The 19,533-nt window shown below is 44.8% G+C and overlaps 11 non-coding genes and 1 pseudogene across 11 annotated transcripts; all 12 read right to left on the minus strand.

Moving 5' to 3' along the window:
• Positions 1-98: 98 nt before the first annotated feature.
• Positions 99-289, minus strand: LOC141191257 (U2 spliceosomal RNA). The gene has a single exon (XR_012265255.1). It is a non-coding gene; the product is annotated as a U2 spliceosomal RNA (small nuclear RNA).
• Positions 290-1,410: 1,121 nt separating this feature from the next.
• Positions 1,411-1,592, minus strand: LOC141185618 (U2 spliceosomal RNA). Its single transcript, XR_012260262.1, has one exon. It is a non-coding gene; the product is annotated as a U2 spliceosomal RNA (small nuclear RNA).
• A 524-nt stretch (positions 1,593-2,116) lies between these two features.
• LOC141186150 (U2 spliceosomal RNA) lies at positions 2,117-2,232 on the minus strand (annotated as a pseudogene).
• A 1,120-nt stretch (positions 2,233-3,352) lies between these two features.
• Positions 3,353-3,542, minus strand: LOC141185968 (U2 spliceosomal RNA). Its single transcript, XR_012260543.1, has one exon. It is a non-coding gene; the product is annotated as a U2 spliceosomal RNA (small nuclear RNA).
• A 6,181-nt stretch (positions 3,543-9,723) lies between these two features.
• On the minus strand, positions 9,724-9,914 carry LOC141189686 (U2 spliceosomal RNA). Its single transcript, XR_012263735.1, has one exon. It is a non-coding gene; the product is annotated as a U2 spliceosomal RNA (small nuclear RNA).
• Positions 9,915-11,036: 1,122 nt separating this feature from the next.
• LOC141191411 (U2 spliceosomal RNA) lies at positions 11,037-11,227 on the minus strand. Its single transcript, XR_012265406.1, has one exon. It is a non-coding gene; the product is annotated as a U2 spliceosomal RNA (small nuclear RNA).
• Positions 11,228-12,351: 1,124 nt separating this feature from the next.
• Positions 12,352-12,542, minus strand: LOC141185529 (U2 spliceosomal RNA). Its single transcript, XR_012260184.1, has one exon. It is a non-coding gene; the product is annotated as a U2 spliceosomal RNA (small nuclear RNA).
• A 1,120-nt stretch (positions 12,543-13,662) lies between these two features.
• On the minus strand, positions 13,663-13,853 carry LOC141184590 (U2 spliceosomal RNA). The gene has a single exon (XR_012259331.1). It is a non-coding gene; the product is annotated as a U2 spliceosomal RNA (small nuclear RNA).
• A 1,124-nt stretch (positions 13,854-14,977) lies between these two features.
• LOC141189687 (U2 spliceosomal RNA) lies at positions 14,978-15,168 on the minus strand. The gene has a single exon (XR_012263736.1). It is a non-coding gene; the product is annotated as a U2 spliceosomal RNA (small nuclear RNA).
• A 1,120-nt stretch (positions 15,169-16,288) lies between these two features.
• Positions 16,289-16,479, minus strand: LOC141189688 (U2 spliceosomal RNA). Its single transcript, XR_012263737.1, has one exon. It is a non-coding gene; the product is annotated as a U2 spliceosomal RNA (small nuclear RNA).
• Positions 16,480-17,599: 1,120 nt separating this feature from the next.
• On the minus strand, positions 17,600-17,790 carry LOC141189689 (U2 spliceosomal RNA). Its single transcript, XR_012263738.1, has one exon. It is a non-coding gene; the product is annotated as a U2 spliceosomal RNA (small nuclear RNA).
• Positions 17,791-18,910: 1,120 nt separating this feature from the next.
• Positions 18,911-19,094, minus strand: LOC141185836 (U2 spliceosomal RNA). The gene has a single exon (XR_012260442.1). It is a non-coding gene; the product is annotated as a U2 spliceosomal RNA (small nuclear RNA).
• Positions 19,095-19,533: the final 439 nt, after the last annotated feature.

The raw sequence follows: 19,533 nt of genomic DNA on the forward strand, positions 1-19,533 counted from the left end.
AGCAAAGCCAAAGCGTCCATCCCAAAATCCGACAAACAAGCAAAATGAACAAAAAGCATTGAATTCAATTCTTTCTGATTTTAGAAACTGCATTAAAGAAGGGGTGCACTGGTCCTGGAGATACTGCAATACCAGGTCAATGCGTGGAGTGGACAGAGCAAGCTCTTTTTCCATCTCCCTGTTCTAAAAATCCATTTAATATATGGTCCCCAGATAGGGGACGTATCAGATATTAAACTGATAAGAACAGATACTACACTTGATCTTAGCCAAAAGGCCGAGAAGCGAAAACCAGAATTGGTTTCCGACTACGGTGCCACCCAAGGATTCTGAAAAGTCCATTTGTGGAGATGGCCACCTGGACTCCCGTTAAGAAGACATGCTGTCAACCTCTAGATCCCTCACATGCCTGCACTTTTCGGCTTGCTGCTGCTGCAATCCACGCGTTTTAGATCTGCATAACTCCACCTCTTTTAGCACAGTACCCTCAACCCCCGGCTGTTCCCACCCGCCTCAACACCGTTGGAAGGGAGGAGAACCAATTAAGGCGGGGGGGGGGGTGGAACGAGCAGCTGTCTACCCTTAGCAGGAGGGTTGCTGATTAATTACCTCTCCTGCTGCTGCTGCTGCTGGCTGTCCAGCAGCAGACTGAAGGTGGCTGCTGCTGTGCGCAGGTATATAAAGGCTCAGAGCCTATTATGACACGCGCAGCCAGCGTTCCATTGCCACATTCCGTCTACTGCAGGCGGGATACCTGGATGGCTGAATGTCACTGAGAAGCTCACAGAGACCGCCATAAGCAACAGTTTAAAAGAATGCCACAGACTAATCAACCAAACTTTTTGGGTTGGTTTCTCTTTTATAGTCTGCAGGCATTAAATGAAAGAAGTCAGTGTTCCAGCAGAGGGAGACAACGTTTCAGAAAAGGCATTGTAGCAAACCAAAAAAGAAATTTTAAGCGCAGCAGAGTAACCAGCTCACATACCTGTTAGCTCAGGTGAGTTTAAAAGGCTGCTGTTGATAACAAGGGCATTTGCTAAATAGATGGTGTGTGTGCAACAATATACTGAAAGGTCAATTATATTGTGCAGCTTATCTCACCACCTGTAGTTATTTAGGTGAAAGCTCCAAAATGCTTGCCTAATATGTCTGTTTATCCAAAAGGAAGTATAGAGGGAGAGCTAGATAGATAGCATTGCATTACATTACATTACATGGCAATGCAATGCACAGTTGCTGAAGTTGAACCAAAATGAGCTTGTCATCTGGCTTCTGCAACTTTTAACATGAAAAATCCAATGAGGAGAAGAAAAGCAAAGCCAAAGAGTCCATCCCAAAATCCGACAAACAAGCAAAATGAACAAAAAGCATTGAATTCAATTCTTTCTGATTTTAGAAACTGCATTAAAGAAGGGGTGCACCGGTCCTGGAGATACTGCAATACCAGGTCAATGCGTGGAGTGGACAGAGCAAGCTCTTTTTCCATCTCCCTGTTCTAAAAATCCATTTAATATATGGTCCCCAGATAGGGGACGTATCAGATATTAAACTGATAAGAACAGATTTTTTGATTGAAGCTGCATCCAAGGCACTGATAAATGTGACCGAAGTCACACCAAAACAGCGCACGAGGCGAGGATTCATGTGGACCCTTCCCGGAGGAGAGGGTCCCCAATAAACCATCCCCATCCCTCCGAGCCAGAAGGCCTCAGCGAGCGTCAGGGATCTCCGATGCTCTCCCTAGCCGAAGCCGGAGAAGAGCCGTTTTCGTGCTCCCAGCTTCCATCTAGGCTGCCACCCTAGTGGAGCTGGAGCCTGTGTTGGTTTCTCAGCCCAAAGCTGACCGGACCTCCGACCGGGTTTATAAAAATTCCCCTTCCTAGCCCGGAGGCCAGGAATAGGGGGGGTTGCTCAGAAAGTATGATTGGCAAAGGTGCGGCGTGCTACGAAACCAAGTCTTTCTGGGGTTCCCAGTCCCAGTAAGCTTGGACTCCCACCAGGGCGCCTACTCCTGGGGCACATTGCTCCAAAGCCCTCACACTTACCCAAACTAGTGACTTCGATCCTGGAGGGCCATGTTTTCCATCAGATAACTCTATGAGCCACCTGGCGTACTAACAAGTGCACCAAACCAGTGTGTAATATGCATCAATTTACTAGGGCAGCCCAAGGACAAAACTGCCTTTTCAAATGATACTACACTTGATCTTAGCCAAAAGGCCGAGAAGCGATAACCAGAATTGGTTTCCGACTACGGTGCCACCCAAGGATTCTGAAAAGTCCATTTGTGGAGATGGCCACCTGGACTCCCGTTAAGAAGACATGCTGTCAACCTCTAGATCCCTCACATGCCTGCACTTTTCGGCTTGCTGCTGCTGCAATCCACGCGTTTTAGATCTGCATAACTCCACCTCTTTTAGCACAGTACCCTCAACCCCCGGCTGTTCCCACCCGCCTCAACACCGTTGGAAGGGAGGAGAACCAATTAAGGCGGGGGGGGGGTGGAACGAGCAGCTGTCTACCCTTAGCAGGAGGGTTGCTGATTAATTACCTCTCCTGCTGCTGCTGCTGCTGGCTGTCCAGCAGCAGACTGAAGGTGGCTGCTGCTGTGCGCAGGTATATAAAGGCTCAGAGCCTATTATGACACGCGCAGCCAGCGTTCCATTGCCACATTCCGTCTACTGCAGGCGGGATACCTGGATGGCTGAATGTCACTGAGAAGCTCACAGAGACCGCCATAAGCAACAGTTTAAAAGAATGCCACAGACTAATCAACCAAACTTTTTGGGTTGGTTTCTCTTTTATAGTCTGCAGGCATTAAATGAAAGAAGTCAGTGTTCCAGCAGAGGGAGACAACGTTTCAGAAAAGGCATTGTAGCAAACCAAAAAAGAAATTTTAAGTGCAGCAGAGTAACCAGCTCACATACCTGTTAGCTCAGGTGAGTTTAAAAGGCTGCTGTTGATAACAAGGGCATTTGCTAAATAGATGGTGTGTGTGCAACAATATACTGAAAGGTCAATTATATTGTGCAGCTTATCTCACCACCTGTAGTTATTTAGGTGAAAGCTCCAAAATGCTTGCCTAATATGTCTGTTTATCCAAAAGGAAGTATAGAGGGAGAGCTAGATAGATAGCATTGCATTACATTACATTACATGGCAATGCAATGCACAGTTGCTGAAGTTGAACCAAAATGAGCTTGTCATCTGGCTTCTGCAACTTTTAACTTGAAAAATCCAATGAGGAGAAGAAAAGCAAAGCCAAAGAGTCCATCCCAAAATCCGACAAACAAGCAAAATGAACAAAAAGCATTGAATTCAATTCTTTCTGATTTTAGAAACTGCATTAAAGAAGGGGTGCACCGGTCCTGGAGATTCTGAAATACCAGGTCAATGCGTGGAGTGGACAGAGCAAGCTCTTTTTCCATCTCCCTGTTCTAAAAATCCATTTAATATATGGTCCCCAGATAGGGGACGTATCAGATATTAAACTGATAAGAACAGATCAGGTTTCAACATAATTTATTAAGTGCGTAAAAGATGGTTTACAATCAAAAACAACAACACAAACAGTACATTATTAAAACACAGAATTCCACCCATAAAAACCCCATATACGATTAGCATCCCTCCTCCCAATACATTTGACATCCCTCAAGTAATAAATATACATCTGGCTAAAAGCAATTTTAAGACAATCCTTCACAGAAATAGCATCACGTTTAAAAAGTAAAATATTGCGTGCCTTCCAAAGGGCGTCTTTAAAACAGTTAATCATACACCAACATATACAATACTGTTGAGGGGTCGGACATTTAAAAAGGCCATATAAAACATATTCATGGTTAAAATCTCTTAAACCGCAAGTCCATTTTAAAAGAATCCCAACTTTGTGCCAAAGTTCCTGTGCAAATGGGCAATTCCACATAAGGTGCAAGGTGGTTTCGTCATTAACACATGAGTCTCTGGGGCATTTTGCTCTGGCCACCAGGCCTCTCCTGTGTTGAAACTCTCTGGTGGGGAGGCACTGGTGGACCACCATCCATGCGATGTCCTTATGTCCATTTGCTAAGAATTTCCCGAAGACATTCTTCCAAACTTGCTTCGATCTCTCTTCTGAGAAATTTACTATGGGGGTCACATCTTCATTCCTCCTCAGAAAAGATAAAAGCTTCTTGCGGTCTTTAAAAATGTCCATATTAAAATCACCAAGGCTATAAAATCGAACAGTCTTTTCTAAGATTGCTTGGTGTTTGGGGGGGCATAGTAAAACAGGGGAATTCAACGACAACTTAAACCATCTTTTAAAAATCATCCCACAAGTATATTTTAAAAAATAACTTAGCGCACTATTACCATTAAAATGTTTGAAACAAAAGCAGAAATAATTTAAATGCAAATAAATATGTAAATCGGGGACATCCCTTCCGCCTTTCATTTTATTCTTCCTCATTATTTCTCTCCTTAATTTTTCCATTTTGGAGTTCCATAAAAACATAAAGATCATCCTAGTCATTTTTTTAATTAAAACATCAGAGGGGGGGTACACCATAGCTATATACAGTATGAGGGGTAACAACACTGATTTTATAATTAAAATTTTCCCCTCCATTGTTAGGGACCTCAAACCCCAAAATGATATTTTCTTTGACATTTTTTCTATGACATTCTCCCAGCTTTGAGTTCCCACATTCTCCTCGTTAAAAACAACTCCAAGAATTTTTACATTGTCTCGTTTTATAGTGAGCTGCGGGAGTTGGGCGGTGTCCCAGGATCCCAAAGTCAGACATTCAGATTTATTTAAATTAAGTTTAAAACCGGATGCCTGGGAAAAAAAATCAATGCGCAACACCGCCCTCCGGAGGGAAGCAGGGTCCACGCACACAACCGTCACGTCATCCATGTAGCCAAAGACTCTCACATCACTGCCACCTCCGCCTGGAACAGGAACCCCTCTAATCACTTTGTCTTTCCTTATTGCGCTCAGCAGGGGCTCCATGGCGCAGATGAACAGGATGGGCGACAAGGGGCATCCCTGCTTCACTCCGGACTCAAGGGGAACTTCATCTGTTAAAAAGCCATTAAGAGAAATTTGACTAAAACAATTTTTATATAAAATCTTAATACAATTTAAAAGCATATTAGGGATACCCATTCTTTTTAAAACTCTAAAAAGAAATCTATGAGAGACTCTATCGAAAGCTTTTTCAAAATCTAGGGCTAAAAGAGCTACATTTTGACCCCGGTCTCTGGAATACCAAATTACATCCCTTAATACGTTTAAAACCTCTGAAATACTTCTGCCTGGTACACTACAAACCTGCTCAGGCTGGATTAGTTTGGCAATGACACTCCTGAGCCGGTCTGCAACCACCTTAGCAAGTACCTTGTAATCAACATTTAGGAGAGTTATGGGTCTCCAATTCGCTAGAGTACTGCGGTCACCTTTTTTATATATCAAAGACACCACTCCTCTCCTCCACGAAAATGGCAACTGTTCACAAATAAAAACTTCTTTAAAAAGCATAAAAAGGTCCTCTTTTAAAATGTCCCAAAAAGTAAGGTAAAACTCTACAGGTAGTCCGTCACACCCAGGTGCTTTACCCTTAGAGAAACTTTTAAAAACATAAAATAATTCCTCTAAAACAATATCGCGTTCTAAAACTCCTGGTCTGTAAAATTTAACTTAAAATCGAGATCATTAAGAGCATCAGATAAAAAGGACTCATCTATACACTTTTTACTAAAAAGATGCTTATAAAAGTTAAAAGTAGCATTCAACATTCCCTGCATAGATGTTTCACCCTCTAGATTTGTGATCACTTCTCTTTTATCCATGACTTTTTTGAAGAAGAAGCGAGAGCACTTCTCCCCCTCCTCCAAGTGCTGCACTCTAGAGTTAAAAATAATCTCTTTCCCCTTTGTGTCTATGCAGTTCTGAATTTCAGTTTTTAGGCTAGCAATATCATCTCCCACCTCCACCCCTAGCTCTTTGAATTTAAAAAGTGTTTGTAGTTTGGTGTTAAGATCACTAAAACATCTTTTTTTCTCTCTAGCTTTACGTCTCCCTGCTTTTATAAAAAACATTCTGACTTTTTTTTTCAAATTTTCCCACCAGGTTGCCATAGGGGCATCAGAAGGTTTTTGTCGCCGCCAGGCTTGATAGGCTTTACCAAAGTCTTGTCGAATCAGAGGGTCCTCCAGCAGGTATGTACTTAGACGCCAGAGGCCCCTGTTGACCCTCTGTTCATCCCGATATTCTAGATGCACCTCCAAGCCCTTATGGTCAGAAAATATATTTGATGTTAAAACACATTTTACAGGGTTAAAATCATCTGATAGGAAAATAAAATCGATCCTGGAGGACACCCCTCTTCCGGACCACGTATAACCAGGGTCCGTCGGCAGGAGTGACCTCCACGCATCGCATAATTTAAAATCAGTTATAAAATCTTTCAATAGATGACATGACTTATCCAATTTGCGTAAAGGGTCACCCCCTGCTCGTTGTTCACTAGCACAAAGACAATTAAAATCACCCCCTACGATCAGGGGAGATGACCCAGTACAGTACAATGGCAATATCCCAAATAAATTAATTCTCTCTTGCTTATCAGGGGGAGCATAAATATTCATTACACGTAGGGTAAAACCATTAAATTTAAAATGCACTAAAACCACTCTGCCTGGTACTATTTCTGTGACAGCATTTATAGTAATATTTCTCCCACGACAGAGGAAGCCCACCCCCGCTGACTTGTTGTCATTGGAGCCAGACCAGATGGAGGGCCCCAGTCTCCAATCTGTCTTGATATCATTATAATTTAGTGCATGTTGTATCCCGCATTCCTGTAATAAACATATGTCAAAGTCAGTGGTTTCTAAATACTTGAATAGAGCAGCCCTACGAACTGGGCTCTTTAATGACCTCACATTCAGTGAGACAAGTCTTAATGTGGGCATTCATAGGTCAGGGTGGTGGATCTTCCATGAGGACACCTGACTCAAAGCCCTGTATATCAAATTGCTCCAGGACATCCGGGCTAGAGGACCCAAACGACTCGATATTCTGTGAGCCGGCGGTTGCCCCCTCGTAGGTCACGGTTCCCAGCCACATTCCAGGAGACGCTGGGGCTTCGACATTCCGTCTCTTTTTCGGGGCAGACTCCACTAAGTCACTGGTGCAGTCCTCCTCTTCCTCCACCTCCTCCAGGGGGGGAGACTGGTCCATCAGGACAAGATCAGCAACACAGATTTCCTGATGTTCGCCACCTAGAAGCAAAGCCCCCTCATCTGGCTGGCTAATCGCCCTGGAAGATCCTGAGGCCATCGCTGCGTGGTCCCCTGTAGCCAACCGCACAGGGGCACCACCCTCCAGCCCAACAGGATCGGTATCGGGAACCATCGATACGGAGGATACCCTCCCAGAAGGAGGACCCCCCCGCTCCGGTCCATGCGAGGTCCGCCCATCGTTAAGGGACTTCGATGCAGGTGCCGCCCCAGAGGGGCCTCCGGCTCCCTGCTCCATCCCAGCCTTCTCGCCCTTCGAACCGCCCTCCGACGCCGGCCTGCCAGTGAAGACCGGTGGGCGCATCGGCTCAGCTTCAGAAGATGCAGCTTCTGCGTAGGTCCTGGTCCTGGTCCTGTTGGGGCATCCTCGGAACATGTGCCCCGCCTCACCGCAGAGATTACATTTCCTCCCAGCGGGACAGTCCTTCATTAAATGTCCGTAACAGCTGCAATTATTGCAGCGGTCTACTTTCCTGCCCGTGCAGGACGTTTGGGTATGACCCATTTGTCCACAGTTCCTGCAACATACTGGCATTCCAGGATAAAATAAGTAGCCTCTGCTCTTACCGATTACGAAGGTTGAGGGAGGGTGTAGCATTCCTCCCACTCCACTAAGGTCCCTCTTTAGACGGGCCATATACCTTCTCTTGCCGCACCAGAAGCCTACCGCGTTCTTCACAGTACCCAGGTATCTCAGATCATCACAATAGCGGGTAAGGTAGGTCGAGATGTCTGCAGCTTCCACAAAGGGGTTCGGGAAATGCACCACGATGGGGATCTCGTCATAAGCATACAAGAGACAAAAGGTTAGTCCATCCAATTCATCTAAGTAGTTTTTCTCGTTTACCTTTTGTACGAGTTGCTGACAGCATCCCTGGCTCTTGAAGGTGATGGTGTATGTCCCCTTGTACTCGTTGTCCTGGAAGCAGAATATGTCTTCCCGCCGAAACTCCAGAACTCCAAGAAGAATCCTATGGCAGATGTAGTCCAAATTCTTCTCCATCCTCGATGCTGCTCCAACTTCAATCCTCACGGTGTTCCGCATCCGGGCATCACCCGATGAATATGTGAGCGTTGCCGGCATCCTTCACTCAGGAACGTACCGACTCTTCTCTCTGAAAAGCGCAAGCCTTCATGGGATCTCTTCCCGTTGCTCCCGGACTAATCCTTCCTCCCAATAGCAGCAGGGGGGTTAAGTCCCTCCGAAGAGGAACGATCCCCCCAGGCCGAGAGAAAGGGTACCAAGAGCACCTCACAGGCAAGACCACACAGGTAAACCTGATAGATCGTGCCAAAAGGCCGAGAAGCGATAACCAGAATTGGTTTCCGACTACGGTGCCACCCAAGGATTCTGAAAAGTCCATTTGTGGAGATGGCCACCTGGACTCCCGTTAAGAAGACATGCTGTCAACCTCTAGATCCCTCACATGCCTGCACTTTTCGGCTTGCTGCTGCTGCAATCCACGCGTTTTAGATCTGCATAACTCCACCTCTTTTAGCACAGTACCCTCAACCCCCAGCTGTTCCCACCCGCCTCAACACCGTTGGAAGGGAGGAGAACCAATTAAGGCGGGGGGGGGGGGTGGAACGAGCAGCTGTCTACCCTTAGCAGGAGGGTTGCTGATTAATTACCTCTCCTGCTGCTGCTGCTGCTGGCTGTCCAGCAGCAGACTGAAGGTGGCTGCTGCTGTGCGCAGGTATATAAAGGCTCAGAGCCTATTATGACACGCGCAGCCAGCGTTCCATTGCCACATTCCGTCTACTGCAGGCGGGATACCTGGATGGCTGAATGTCACTGAGAAGCTCACAGAGACCGCCATAAGCAACAGTTTAAAAGAATGCCACAGACTAATCAACCAAACTTTTTGGGTTGGTTTCTCTTTTATAGTCTGCAGGCATTAAATGAAAGAAGTCAGTGTTCCAGCAGAGGGAGACAACGTTTCAGAAAAGGCATTGTAGCAAACCAAAAAAGAAATTTTAAGCGCAGCAGAGTAACCAGCTCACATACCTGTTAGCTCAGGTGAGTTTAAAAGGCTGCTGTTGATAACAAGGGCATTTGCTAAATAGATGGTGTGTGTGCAACAATATACTGAAAGGTCAATTATATTGTGCAGCTTATCTCACCACCTGTAGTTATTTAGGTGAAAGCTCCAAAATGCTTGCCTAATATGTCTGTTTATCCAAAAGGAAGTATAGAGGGAGAGCTAGATAGATAGCATTGCATTACATTACATTACATGGCAATGCAATGCACAGTTGCTGAAGTTGAACCAAAATGAGCTTGTCATCTGGCTTCTGCAACTTTTAACATGAAAAATCCAATGAGGAGAAGAAAAGCAAAGCCAAAGAGTCCATCCCAAAATCCGACAAACAAGCAAAATGAACAAAAAGCATTGAATTCAATTCTTTCTGATTTTAGAAACTGCATTAAAGAAGGGGTGCACCGGTCCTGGAGATACTGCAATACCAGGTCAATGCGTGGAGTGGACAGAGCAAGCTCTTTTTCCATCTCCCTGTTCTAAAAATCCATTTAATATATGGTCCCCAGATAGGGGACGTATCAGATATTAAACTGATAAGAACAGATACTACACTTGATCTTAGCCAAAAGGCCGAGAAGCGATAACCAGAATTGGTTTCCGACTACGGTGCCACCCAAGGATTCTGAAAAGTCCATTTGTGGAGATGGCCACCTGGACTCCCGTTAAGAAGACATGCTGTCAACCTCTAGATCCCTCACATGCCTGCACTTTTCGGCTTGCTGCTGCTGCAATCCACGCGTTTTAGATCTGCATAACTCCACCTCTTTTAGCACAGTACCCTCAACCCCCAGCTGTTCCCACCCGCCTCAACACCGTTGGAAGGGAGGAGAACCAATTAAGGCGGGGGGGGGGGGTGGAACGAGCAGCTGTCTACCCTTAGCAGGAGGGTTGCTGATTAATTACCTCTCCTGCTGCTGCTGCTGCTGGCTGTCCAGCAGCAGACTGAAGGTGGCTGCTGCTGTGCGCAGGTATATAAAGGCTCAGAGCCTATTATGACACGCGCAGCCAGCGTTCCATTGCCACATTCCGTCTACTGCAGGCGGGATACCTGGATGGCTGAATGTCACTGAGAAGCTCACAGAGACCGCCATAAGCAACAGTTTAAAAGAATGCCACAGACTAATCAACCAAACTTTTTGGGTTGGTTTCTCTTTTATAGTCTGCAGGCATTAAATGAAAGAAGTCAGTGTTCCAGCAGAGGGAGACAACGTTTCAGAAAAGGCATTGTAGCAAACCAAAAAAGAAATTTTAAGCGCAGCAGAGTAACCAGCTCACATACCTGTTAGCCCAGGTGAGTTTAAAAGGCTGCTGTTGATAACAAGGGCATTTGCTAAATAGATGGTGTGTGTGCAACAATATACTGAAAGGTCAATTATATTGTGCAGCTTATCTCACCACCTGTAGTTATTTAGGTGAAAGCTCCAAAATGCTTGCCTAATATGTCTGTTTATCCAAAAGGAAGTATAGAGGGAGAGCTAGATAGATAGCATTGCATTACATTACATTACATGGCAATGCAATGCACAGTTGCTGAAGTTGAACCAAAATAAGCTTGTCATCTGGCTTCTGCAACTTTTAACATGAAAAATCCAATGAGGAGAAGAAAAGCAAAGCCAAAGAGTCCATCCCAAAATCCGACAAACAAGCAAAATGAACAAAAAGCATTGAATTCAATTCTTTCTGATTTTAGAAACTGCATTAAAGAAGGGGTGCACCGGTCCTGGAGATACTGCAATACCAGGTCAATGCGTGGAGTGGACAGAGCAAGCTCTTTTTCCATCTCCCTGTTCTAAAAATCCATGTAATATATGGTCCCCAGATAGGGGACGTATCAGATATTAAACTGATAAGAACAGATACTACACTTGATCTTAGCCAAAAGGCCGAGAAGCGATAACCAGAATTGGTTTCCGACTACGGTGCCACCCAAGGATTCTGAAAAGTCCATTTGTGGAGATGGCCACCTGGACTCCCGTTAAGAAGACATGCTGTCAACCTCTAGATCCCTCACATGCCTGCACTTTTCGGCTTGCTGCTGCTGCAATCCACGCGTTTTAGATCTGCATAACTCCACCTCTTTTAGCACAGTACCCTCAACCCCCGGCTGTTCCCACCCGCCTCAACACCGTTGGAAGGGAGGAGAACCAATTAAGGCGGGGGGGGGGGGGGTGGAACGAGCAGCTGTCTACCCTTAGCAGGAGGGTTGCTGATTAATTACCTCTCCTGCTGCTGCTGCTGCTGGCTGTCCAGCAGCAGACTGAAGGTGGCTGCTGCTGTGCGCAGGTATATAAAGGCTCAGAGCCTATTATGACACGCGCAGCCAGCGTTCCATTGCCACATTCCGTCTACTGCAGGCGGGATACCTGGATGGCTGAATGTCACTGAGAAGCTCACAGAGACCGCCATAAGCAACAGTTTAAAAGAATGCCACAGACTAATCAACCAAACTTTTTGGGTTGGTTTCTCTTTTATAGTCTGCAGGCATTAAATGAAAGAAGTCAGTGTTCCAGCAGAGGGAGACAACGTTTCAGAAAAGGCATTGTAGCAAACCAAAAAAGAAATTTTAAGCGCAGCAGAGTAACCAGCTCACATACCTGTTAGCTCAGGTGAGTTTAAAAGGCTGCTGTTGATAACAAGGGCATTTGCTAAATAGATGGTGTGTGTGCAACAATATACTGAAAGGTCAATTATATTGTGCAGCTTATCTCACCACCTGTAGTTATTTAGGTGAAAGCTCCAAAATGCTTGCCTAATATGTCTGTTTATCCAAAAGGAAGTATAGAGGGAGAGCTAGATAGATAGCATTGCATTACATTACATTACATGGCAATGCAATGCACAGTTGCTGAAGTTGAACCAAAATGAGCTTGTCATCTGGCTTCTGCAACTTTTAACATGAAAAATCCAATGAGGAGAAGAAAAGCAAAGCCAAAGAGTCCATCCCAAAATCCGACAAACAAGCAAAATGAACAAAAAGCATTGAATTCAATTCTTTCTGATTTTAGAAACTGCATTAAAGAAGGGGTGCACCGGTCCTGGAGATACTGCAATACCATGTCAATGCGTGGAGTGGACAGAGCAAGCTCTTTTTCCATCTCCCTGTTCTAAAAATCCATTTAATATATGGTCCCCAGATAGGGGACGTATCAGATATTAAACTGATAAGAACACATACTACACTTGATCTTAGCCAAAAGGCCGAGAAGCGATAACCAGAATTGGTTTCCGACTACGGTGCCACCCAAGGATTCTGAAAAGTCCATTTGTGGAGATGGCCACCTGGACTCCCGTTAAGAAGACATGCTGTCAACCTCTAGATCCCTCACATGCCTGCACTTTTCGGCTTGCTGCTGCTGCAATCCACGCGTTTTAGATCTGCATAACTCCACCTCTTTTAGCACAGTACCCTCAACCCCCGGCTGTTCCCACCCGCCTCAACACCGTTGGAAGGGAGGAGAACCAATTAAGGCGGGGGGGGGGTGGAACGAGCAGCTGTCTACCCTTAGCAGGAGGGTTGCTGATTAATTACCTCTCCTGCTGCTGCTGCTGCTGGCTGTCCAGCAGCAGACTGAAGGTGGCTGCTGCTGTGCGCAGGTATATAAAGGCTCAGAGCCTATTATGACACGCGCAGCCAGCGTTCCATTGCCACATTCCGTCTACTGCAGGCGGGATACCTGGATGGCTGAATGTCACTGAGAAGCTCACAGAGACCGCCATAAGCAACAGTTTAAAAGAATGCCACAGACTAATCAACCAAACTTTTTGGGTTGGTTTCTCTTTTATAGTCTGCAGGCATTAAATGAAAGAAGTCAGTGTTCCAGCAGAGGGAGACAACGTTTCAGAAAAGGCATTGTAGCAAACCAAAAAAGAAATTTTAAGCGCAGCAGAGTATCCAGCTCACATACCTGTTAGCTCAGGTGAGTTTAAAAGGCTGCTGTTGATAACAAGGGCATTTGCTAAATAGATGGTGTGTGTGCAACAATATACTGAAAGGTCAATTATATTGTGCAGCTTATCTCACCACCTGTAGTTATTTAGGTGAAAGCTCCAAAATGCTTGCCTAATATGTCTGTTTATCCAAAAGGAAGTATAGAGGGAGAGCTAGATAGATAGCATTGCATTACATTACATTACATGGCAATGCAATGCACAGTTGCTGAAGTTGAACCAAAATGAGCTTGTCATCTGGCTTCTGCAACTTTTAACATGAAAAATCCAATGAGGAGAAGAAAAGCAAAGCCAAAGAGTCCATCCCAAAATCCGACAAACAAGCAAAATGAACAAAAAGCATTGAATTCAATTCTTTCTGATTTTAGAAACTGCATTAAAGAAGGGGTGCACCGGTCCTGGAGATACTGCAATACCAGGTCAATGCGTGGAGTGGACAGAGCAAGCTCTTTTTCCATCTCCTTGTTCTAAAAATCCATTTAATATATGGTCCCCAGATAGGGGATGTATCAGATATTAAACTGATAAGAACAGATACTACACTTGATCTTAGCCAAAAGGCCGAGAAGCGATAACCAGAATTGGTTTCCGACTACGGTGCCACCCAAGGATTCTGAAAAGTCCATTTGTGGAGATGGCCACCTGGACTCCCGTTAAGAAGACATGCTGTCAACCTCTAGATCCCTCACATGCCTGCACTTTTCGGCTTGCTGCTGCTGCAATCCACGCGTTTTAGATCTGCATAACTCCACCTCTTTTAGCACAGTACCCTCAACCCCCGGCTGTTCCCACCCGCCTCAACACCGTTGGAAGGGAGGAGAACCAATTAAGGCGGGGGGGGGGGTGGAACGAGCAGCTGTCTACCCTTAGCAGGAGGGTTGCTGATTAATTACCTCTCCTGCTGCTGCTGCTGCTGCTGGCTGTCCAGCAGCAGACTGAAGGTGGCTGCTGCTGTGCGCAGGTATATAAAGGCTCAGAGCCTATTATGACACGCGCAGCCAGCGTTCCATTGCCACATTCCGTCTACTGCAGGCGGGATACCTGGATGGCTGAATGTCACTGAGAAGCTCACAGAGACCGCCATAAGCAACAGTTTAAAAGAATGCCACAGACTAATCAACCAAACTTTTTGGGTTGGTTTCTCTTTTATAGTCTGCAGGCATTAAATGAAAGAAGTCAGTGTTCCAGCAGAGGGAGACAACGTTTCAGAAAAGGCATTGTAGCAAACCAAAAAAGAAATTTTAAGCGCAGCAGAGTAACCAGCTCACATACCTGTTAGCTCAGGTGAGTTTAAAAGGCTGCTGTTGATAACAATGGCATTTGCCAAATAGATGGTGTGTGTGCAACAATATACTGAAAGGTCAATTATATTGTGCAGCTTATCTCACCACCTGTAGTTATTTAGGTGAAAGCTCCAAAATGCTTGCCTAATATGTCTGTTTATCCAAAAGGAAGTATAGAGGGAGAGCTAGATAGATAGGATTGCATTACATTACATTACATGGCAATGCAATGCACAGTTGCTGAAGTTGAACCAAAATGAGCTTGTCATCTGGCTTCTGCAACTTTTAACATGAAAAATCCAATGAGGAGAAGAAAAGCAAAGCCAAAGAGTCCATCCCAAAATCCGACAAACAAGCAAAATGAACAAAAAGCATTGAATTCAATTCTTTCTGATTTTAGAAACTGCATTAAAGAAGGGGTGCACCGGTCCTGGAGATACTGCAATACCAGGTCAATGCGTGGAGTGGACAGAGCAAGCTCTTTTTCCATCTCCCTGTTCTAAAAATCCATTTAATATATGGTCCCCAGATAGGGGACGTATCAGATATTAAACTGATAAGAACAGATACTACACTTGATCTTAGCCAAAAGGCCGAGAAGCGATAACCAGAATTGGTTTCCGACTACGGTGCCACCCAAGGATTCTGAAAAGTCCATTTGTGGAGATGGCCACCTGGACTCCCGTTAAGAAGACATGCTGTCAACCTCTAGATCCCTCACATGCCTGCACTTTTCGGCTTGCTGCTGCTGCAATCCACGCGTTTTAGATCTGCATAACTCCACCTCTTTTAGCACAGTACCCTCAACCCCCGGCTGTTCCCACCCGCCTCAACACCGTTGGAAGGGAGGAGAACCAATTAAGGCGGGGGGGGGGTGGAACGAGCAGCTGTCTACCCTTAGCAGGAGGGTTGCTGATTAATTACCTCTCCTGCTGCTGCTGCTGCTGGCTGTCCAGCAGCAGACTGAAGGTGGCTGCTGCTGTGCGCAGGTATATAAAGGCTCAGAGCCTATTATGACACGCGCAGCCAGCGTTCCATTGCCACATTCCGTCTACTGCAGGCGGGATACCTGGATGGCTGAATGTCACTGAGAAGCTCACAGAGACCGCCATAAGCAACAGTTTAAAAGAATGCCACAGACTAATCAACCAAACTTTTTGGGTTGGTTTCTCTTTTATAGTCTGCAGGCATTAAATGAAAGAAGTCAGTGTTCCAGCAGAGGGAGACAACGTTTCAGAAAAGGCATTGTAGCAAACCAAAAAAGAAATTTTAAGCGCAGCAGAGTAACCAGCTCACATACCTGTTAGCTCAGGTGAGTTTAAAAGGCTGCTGTTGATAACAAGGGCATTTGCTAAATAGATGGTGTGTGTGCAACAATATACTGAAAGGTCAATTATATTGTGCAGCTTATCTCACCACCTGTAGTTATTTAGGTGAAAGCTCCAAAATGCTTGCCTAATATGTCTGTTTATCCAAAAGGAAGTATAGAGGGAGAGCTAGATAGATAGCATTGCATTACATTACATTACATGGCAATGCAATGCACAGTTGCTGAAGTTGAACCAAAATGAGCTTGTCATCTGGCTTCTGCAACTTTTAACATGAAAAATCCAATGAGGAGAAGAAAAGCAAAGCCAAAGAGTCCATCCCAAAATCCGACAAACAAGCAAAATGAACAAAAAGCATTGAATTCAATTCTTTCTGATTTTAGAAACTGCATTAAAGAAGGGGTGCACCGGTCCTGGAGATACTGCAATACCAGGTCAATGCGTGGAGTGGACAGAGCAAGCTCTTTTTCCATCTCCCTGTTCTAAAAATCCATTTAATATATGGTCCCCAGATAGGGGACGTATCAGATATTAAACTGATAAGAACAGATACTACACTTGATCTTAGCCAAAAGGCCGAGAAGCGATAACCAGAATTGGTTTCCGACTACGGTGCCACCCAAGGATTCTGAAAAGTCCATTTGTGGAGATGGCCACCTGGACTCCCGTTAAGAAGACATGCTGTCAACCTCTAGATCCCTCACATGCCTGCACTTTCGGCTTGCTGCTGCTGCAATCCACGCGTTTTAGATCTGCATAACTCCACCTCTTTTAGCACAGTACCCTCAACCCCCGGCTGTTCCCACCCGCCTCAACACCGTTGGAAGGGAGGAGAACCAATTAAGGCGGGGGGGGGGGTGGAACGAGCAGCTGTCTACCCTTAGCAGGAGGGTTGCTGATTAATTACCTCTCCTGCTGCTGCTGCTGCTGGCTGTCCAGCAGCAGACTGAAGGTGGCTGCTGCTGTGCGCAGGTATATAAAGGCTCAGAGCCTATTATGACACGCGCAGCCAGCGTTCCATTGCCACATTCCGTCTACTGCAGGCGGGATACCTGGATGGCTGAATGTCACTGAGAAGCTCACAGAGACCGCCATAAGCAACAGTTTAAAAGAATGCCACAGACTAATCAACCAAACTTTTTGGGTTGGTTTCTCTTTTATAGTCTGCAGGCATTAAATGAAAGAAGTCAGTGTTCCAGCAGAGGGAGACAACGTTTCAGAAAAGGCATTGTAGCAAACCAAAAAAGAAATTTTAAGCGCAGCAGAGTAACCAGCTCACATACCTGTTAGCTCAGGTGAGTTTAAAAGGCTGCTGTTGATAACAAGGGCATTTGCTAAATAGATGGTGTGTGTGCAACAATATACTGAAAGGTCAATTATATTGTGCAGCTTATCTCACCACCTGTAGTTATTTAGGTGAAAGCTCCAAAATGCTTGCCTAATATGTCTGTTTATCCAAAAGGAAGTATAGAGGGAGAGCTAGATAGATAGCATTGCATTACATTACATTACATGGCAATGCAATGCACAGTTGCTGAAGTTGAACCAAAATGAGCTTGTCATCTGGCTTCTGCAACTTTTAACATGAAAAATCCAATGGGGAGAAGAAAAGCAAAGCCAAAGAGTCCATCCCAAAATCCGACAAACAAGCAAAATGAACAAAAAGCATTGAATTCAATTCTTTCTGATTTTAGAAACTGCATTAAAGAAGGGGTGCACCGGTCCTGGAGATACTGCAATACCAGGTCAATGCGTGGAGTGGACAGAGCAAGCTCTTTTTCCATCTCCCTGTTCTAAAAATCCATTTAATATATGGTCCCCAGATAGGGGACGTATCAGATATTAAACTGATAAGAACAGATACTACACTTGATCTTAGCCAAAAGGCCGAGAAGCGATAACCAGAATTGGTTTCCGACTACGGTGCCACCCAAGGATTCTGAAAAGTCCATTTGTGGAGATGGCCACCTGGACTCCCGTTAAGAAGACATGCTGTCAACCTCTAGATCCCTCACATGCCTGCACTTTTCGGCTTGCTGCTGCTGCAATCCACGCGTTTTAGATCTGCATAACTCCACCTCTTTTAGCACAGTACCCTCAACCCCCGGCTGTTCCCACCCGCCTCAACACCGTTGGAAGGGAGGAGAACCAATTAAGGCGGGGGGGGGGTGGAACGAGCAGCTGTCTACCCTTAGCAGGAGGGTTGCTGATTAATTACCTCTCCTGCTGCTGCTGCTGCTGGCTGTCCAGCAGCAGACTGAAGGTGGCTGCTGCTGTGCGCAGGTATATAAAGGCTCAGAGCCTATTATGACACGCGCAGCCAGCGTTCCATTGCCACATTCCGTCTACTGCAGGCGGGATACCTGGATGGCTGAATGTCACTGAGAAGCTCACAGAGACCGCCATAAGCAACAGTTTAAAAGAATGCCACAGACTAATCAACCAAACTTTTTGGGTTGGTTTCTCTTTTATAGTCTGCAGGCATTAAATGAAAGAAGTCAGTGTTCCAGCAGAGGGAGACAACGTTTCAGAAAAGGCATTGTAGCAAACCAAAAAAGAAATTTTAAGCGCAGCAGAGTAACCAGCTCACATACCTGTTAGCTCAGGTGAGTTTAAAAGGCTGCTGTTGATAACAAGGGCATTTGCTAAATAGATGGTGTGTGTGCAACAATATACTGAAAGGTCAATTATATTGTGCAGCTTATCTCACCACCTGTAGTTATTTAGGTGAAAGCTCCAAAATGCTTGCCTAATATGTCTGTTTATCCAAAAGGAAGTATAGAGGGAGAGCTAGATAGATAGCATTGTATTACATTACATTACATGGCAATGCAATGCACAGTTGCTGAAGTTGAACCAAAATGAGCTTGTCATCTGGCTTCTGCAACTTTTAACATGAAAAATCCAATGAGGAGAAGAAAAGCAAAGCCAAAGAGTCCATCCCAAAATCCGACAAACAAGCAAAATGAACAAAAAGCATTGAATTCAATTCTTTCTGATTTTAGAAACTGCATTAAAGAAGGGGTGCACCGGTCCTGGAGATACTGCAATACCAGGTCAATGCGTGGAGTGGACAGAGCAAGCTCTTTTTCCATCTCCCTGTTCTAAAAATCCATTTAATATATGGTCCCCAGATAGGGGACGTATCAGATATTAAACTGATAAGAACAGATAAGGTTTCAACATAATTTTATTGTACATAAGTCAGATTACAAGACAATCAATGCGAAACCTTTCAAGTACAAAAAAACCCCTAAAAACATTTGACAATTATACATTACAGAGAATAATCAATATAAAATAGAATTCCAAATATAAAAGCACCATCTACGGTTCGCTTCCTTCTTGCCCATATCTTTTACATTTTTTAAATAATAAACATACATTTCACTAAAAGCCAGTTTAATACAATCAAGCACAGAAATAAAATCACGATTAAACAATAAAATATTCCTTGCTTTCCAAATTGCATTCTTGGCACAGTTTATTATACACCAGCAGATTTCAGATTGGTATGCAGTAGGGCAATTAAAAAGTCCGTATAAAACATATTCATAATAAAAGTCCTTTAAACCGCAAACCCACTTTAAAAGAATCCCAAATTTCCCCCAGAGTTCTTGTGCAAAGGTGCAGTTCCAAAAA

This window comes from Phyllobates terribilis, unplaced genomic scaffold (assembly GCF_046119375.1).
Source record: "Phyllobates terribilis strain yellow unplaced genomic scaffold, ASM4611937v1 Scaffold_40__1_contigs__length_11209783, whole genome shotgun sequence".
NCBI lineage: Eukaryota > Metazoa > Chordata > Amphibia > Anura > Dendrobatidae > Phyllobates > Phyllobates terribilis.